Below are 5,430 nucleotides of genomic sequence, written 5' to 3'. Positions count from 1 at the left end.
ACACCAAGGTAAATATACCTGGTAGCGAAGCTGCCATAGGAGCCCATACGTTCAAAACATGGCGGTCCATCGGCGGTTCATGGGGCTCAGCGCCATCTGTATGTGGTGGGAACACTACCGGCGGAAAAAAAAAATAATGTGACGCCATGTCCGTTAAAAGCAGAAGTGACGTCATTTTGTTTTCGACAGCGCGAAATTTGTTTTGTTGGCCTGCTTTTGGAGCTATATATTCAAGTGCCCCGCCATTCCACTTGATGGGCGTTTCGAGCTTTCAGCGCGGAAAGCGATGCAAGAAAAGCCAGCCGTACGGTTGTCGAAATCGCACCCCTGCACAGAACATTCTTTGGAGGCCGACGAAAGCTTTAGGTATTGAGTGCTGATCCTTTAGTCGGACGCCAAGCCCGTCGGCCGGCGCAGTCGCACGAAAACAACTACACAATTATTTGGCGGTCGTAACTCACTACGTTTGACTGAACGGGTTAAGGAGCGATGCAGCTACCCGCGTCACCAGATTCAAACAAACTTCGACAAGCAAGAAAGCACGAACTGTGAAGGGGGCGTATTTCAACAGGTGAACTTTACGAGTGCGCCTTTCTGCTCATTTCAAGACGTGCTTTGCATTGCGACTGATAGTGGCGTCAACGCCCCCTCTAAGGATGGGTACTGAAAATAAATGCATTTATTAATAAGAATAAAATGGAATAAACTTGTATTTTCTTAACTCGTCACGAATATATAAAATTGACCAGGAATATTATTTTTCTTGCATGAATCTAACTGTGTCTCGCTGGAATTAAAAAAAAACGCTTTTTTTCTTTCCCAATATTTGTTCCCTCCAAACATAGTCGCGCTTCAATTGCTGCTCCCATAACCACCCTTGCTGATGTCGGTGACAATCTGTACTGAACCGTTTTTCGCCCGAAGCTTCGCGACCTATTTGGATCGACCTTGTCCACACTGTGACACTGTCTGCATTTCCCATTTTTTTCTTCAGAACAAAAGGCAGCGAGTCTTGCTGTTGCAGCTCGTTCCCGCCATAACATCATCTGTGCCGTTGCACCCTAACAATTCTATTTTTTTTTTTTTCGGATGCATACAAACTCCCTTCGTTCTCCCATGGTCATTCTTCCGTCTCCCCTCGCGCCTTATCGTTTTATTCATATTATTCGTATTATGTTTGCACCTCCGTTAATCGCCACCTGCACTGATCAATCCTATCGTGGCGGGGTATACCCCGTGCCTCAAGGCATTAACTGCATGCTCCATCCCCATTACCTTCCCTTCCCTTTTTCCTTCTTTTCTCCGCTCTCTTTCTTACTTTCCCTCACCAATTAAGATTACTGCCGCTTCGCGGTCTTCAAAGGCACGTGACCACACTGTCCATCCGCTATGCGGTTGCACTTCGTGCTCGCGCTCTCTGCGCTTGCAGGACTGCTGCCCGTAGCTTTAGTTTCCGGTCTGTTCACTTCACCCTGTTGCCTGTAGACTCTGTATGGACCAATACGGGATGGAGAGCGGGCGCTGTTCCCTTCTTCCCGTGATGGAGCTGGCTGCTCCCCATTTTGACTACATGGAAATAAAAATGCAGAATCAAGACGGATGCTCGTCGCTGCCGAAGGATAGCTTTATATTTAACCTATAGGAGCAGGAAACTCGGTGATTCAGCGCTCCAGGTATGTCCCGTTCTAATTATCCTCCCATCATTCCGCCTTCAATGATTAGATTTAGCTCCGATATTATTTTTTTACTTATATTGGCTGATATTAATAAATTTCTTTTGGATCGTCGGCAACGACGACCACTTTTCTTGTATATTTGATTGGCCTTCTATGGACGTTATACCTTTACGGTGGTGCGGGCTTACCCTCACAATTTTCCCGTCGCTTTCACTTCGGAACGTAGGCTCTGTCCTACCTACTCGACGATGCCCCGCGACGCCACGTCCAAACGTACGTGCTACCGTGAAGAAGTTCGTACGCATCAAGAAGCGCCAACTGCTGCACCAGCCGACCTAGCCCCCTAGCGTTGCCGTCTGGCCTGCCGCTGGACATCTGCATTCGAATCGAGTACACAATTGAAATCGCCCCCTAAAAAAAGTTACAGCACGCGAATCTAGAAAATATACATGCAGTGATTTGAAAAACAGTTTGGAATTTGCAGACTGTGCCGGACCATGATAACACAGGCATCGGATGCGTACAGACTGAAATGTGCAGTCGAACGACAGATCGCGTCCGCGCGCGTCGAAGGTTACGTGGTGGTCGCGCAACAGATTTCGGTTGAAAACAAGAACTCCAACGCCTCTCGAACGCGTGGTGGCGTACGAAAAGAAGCTATCAATATACAAAGCAGGTTTCAACTTCAAGACATCGCTTAATTTTTAAAAAAGTTCGTCTCTTGCAGGCAGGCGAGGTCGCAAGCCGACGAATGCCTGCTTTTGGACGCTACGAAAGCCGTGCACATTAATGGTAATCGCTCTCAGGTTTAAGATACATAGTGCTAGAAAAAACGAGAACGTACTACCCTTAACTATTCGAGGTTTTTCTGTAACGTGAAGAGATATTATAGCCTGCCCCCTCCTAAAATTGAAGGTAGCTTTCCCGCATACCTTGGTCGTCCAGTGGCTGAGCTTTTCAAAAATCACGGGGGTAAATGTAATCTCAAATTACCGCTTGCCACCAATATGATACCTTAACGTGTGCGTAATCTTATTTGAGTCTGATTTTGGATTGAATAAGGCTCTCTCACCCCCGTAGGGGTGAGTGGGCCGATCCCGGAGGCAGGGCAATACCGGGCCAACCCGTGGCGGAGGTGAAGCAAGCTTCAAGCACTCTGCCCCATTCCAAAAATAAGTTTAATATCTTGGGTCCAAATAGGACCCGTATCAGATAGTATAGCTGATAAGAACAGAATTTTTTATTGTGCTAACTACAGAACATCAAAACATGGGGTTACAGAACCAAGAAAAAAACGGATAAATAGGTGTATATTCTAAAAGGTAAACAAATGACTAAAAATACTAGTTAGTGGTGTTAGTAATATAGAAGGCTAAAACTGCATAGGTGTAAAAACTACACAAAGGGAATTTTATTTGACAAAAGCACATGTAACAACAAAACACTCATGTACCGTGTTTACATCATCACATGATATGGAGTCGTTATATAATGTTCAGTCATGGAAGATAGTTTTTTTTTTTTTTCATAGGACGCATTGATAACGTAGATGGAGATGTGGTTACACATTCAATATATACGTTTTTTTTTTGCTTTTTTTAGAATGTGACAATGTTCGTTTCAATTTGACCTTTTCTTTCAAACATAAAACGGGTGTGCCACTTTCTCAGAAATCTTTCTTCTTTGTTCGTGTTCATTTGAGCATTTAGCTCTTTCCACACGTGCATTCTCGTTTTCCTTACGGTTGGAAATCCCTTGCAGGTCGCCGCGATGCTTTGGCGAGACTTCTTCTATTCTATATATACATCATTAAATATAATTCTTATTAACCCTTGTATTCGTGTTTGTCATGGAGATTTCTTTGATATATCTACGTGTAAGAGTTTCTTAGCAAGTTTCCATGTAAAAACTGCACAAAGGGAATCTTATTGTACCAACTCTCGGTGGTGAACATGATTACATACTAACAAAGTGTGCGTATATCTTATACAATAGGTAGTTTTCACACAAGTGTAGACTGTAAACAATAAACATGCAGATTGCGCACAGGCAAGTGAGTTAAAACAATGAACATGATGAAGGATGAAGGAACAAACCTGTTGGAACCATCACTAGTGTGTGGATAGCGCGAAAGACAATTGTGATGTGCACAACATGTATCATCACATAACAATGTAGGAATCAATTATACAATGCTTAAATGGTACATGCGGCAACGGGGCAGTCTAATTGCACATCTCTGTAGTTCAATATTATGTTGTAATATGTGTGTCCCTAATAAGAAACAATAGCGTAGTGAAGCATGCCATCCTGTAAATAAAATAATCTGGTGTGCCATCTCCGGAGAAAGGTCTCCTCTCCATTAGCCTCCAGATCCTCTGTAAGTGTTTTCCACACTAAAAATCTGATTCTTTGCATGGCGGGGAAAGCTGCCATTACCGGTCGTGTGCGGGCTTCTGCGAGGCTTCTTCTCTTCCAGATTATAAACATTGTGCAAATCATAACCAGGTACTCCAATGATCCAAACCTTTATTTGGTATTTGAAGACCGTCTGTTTTAAATGTGCGTTTCACCAGTCTCCAAATTATTTTTGCAGGTGGACATTCGTATGGAGCATGCTGGGTTGTCTCCTTTCCGCTACAGTTAGGGCAGATTGCATTTGGAACTATTCCAAATTTATGAAGCCGTTCTCTTGTCGGCAGTACTTACCATCTGCGTTTCCAATCAGTCTTGAATTTCTTGGGGCAACCAAAAACGGGACCAGTCCTGCCATATTTTCGTTGAGGTCCTCTCTTTTTCTTCAGGGTTAACTGTCTATGTGTTATGTTTTGGATTATGATCGATACCTGATCATTTGCAATGTCTGTGTCAGGGCACTCTGCTAATATCACTTTTTGAGCATTGTGAGTGGCTCGATAAAAAGGCGATAGATATTCAGCGAGCGGGCCAGTGCCTCGCTTGCCTGTAAATGATAAATGGCAGGTACTAGCCAGATGCGATACGAGATTCTTGCCAGTGTATTCAGGAATCTGGAAGAGTGAAATTACTGTTTTTAAGGCTAGTATCTTGCCTGCGTCGACTATGTGTGGTAAACCGAGGCCTCCGAGTTTTGGCGGAAGTTTTAGTAGGTGTCTCTTTACTAACGGAGGTTTGCTATTCCACAGAAAGGCTAATGTTAACTTGTTGAGTTGGATTCCAATTTTCCTGGACATAATTTCGGTTCTAGACACATAGTTAGCATACGCACAAACTGTAGTTTTGACTGCGATTGATTTCTGTCTGAATGAGAGATCTTTGTGTTTTAGGGAGCTGATTGCTGAATTAGATCTCTGAACTGCTAATTGCCATGTGGAGTCTGATACTCCATTGCTGGTAAAAATAACTCCTAGAACTTTAACCGAATGAACTACAGGAATGTTTTGGATGGCGCTACAAGGAACCAAAAAGTAGCGCTTTGCTTTTGTGTTCATTGATGCGTGCACCGGAGAGCGCAGAGTATTCAGTAAAGATACCTTTAAATGTTTTTAGGCTCCGGGCATCTCTGAGGTATAATGAGATGTCATCAACGTATGCGCTGACTCGTATTTGTTCCTGCCTGGTCATTGGAAAGCCTCGTATCTGTTGGTTCTTAATATTTCTTAGTAGGGGATCCAGTGACAAAATAAAAAGGGCTGGACTTGGCGGACAACCTTGTCGGCCACCTCGATAGATGGGAAAACTAGCCGTGATTACTCCATTCACTATTATTTCACTT

The 5,430-nt window shown here is 43.7% G+C and overlaps 1 non-coding gene across 1 annotated transcript; it reads right to left on the bottom strand.

The window, feature by feature from the left end:
- Nucleotides 1–2,757: 2,757 nt before the first annotated feature.
- LOC126535007 (U2 spliceosomal RNA) lies at nucleotides 2,758–2,947 on the bottom strand. The gene has a single exon (XR_007600451.1). It is a non-coding gene; the product is annotated as a U2 spliceosomal RNA (small nuclear RNA).
- Between the last annotated feature and the right edge of the window lie 2,483 nt (nucleotides 2,948–5,430).

The sequence above is a fragment of the Dermacentor andersoni genome, chromosome 7, assembly GCF_023375885.2.
Source record: "Dermacentor andersoni chromosome 7, qqDerAnde1_hic_scaffold, whole genome shotgun sequence".
NCBI lineage: Eukaryota > Metazoa > Arthropoda > Arachnida > Ixodida > Ixodidae > Dermacentor > Dermacentor andersoni.
The sequence above is the reverse complement of the archived record's forward strand: the minus strand, read 5'-3'. Positions and strand labels throughout refer to the sequence as shown.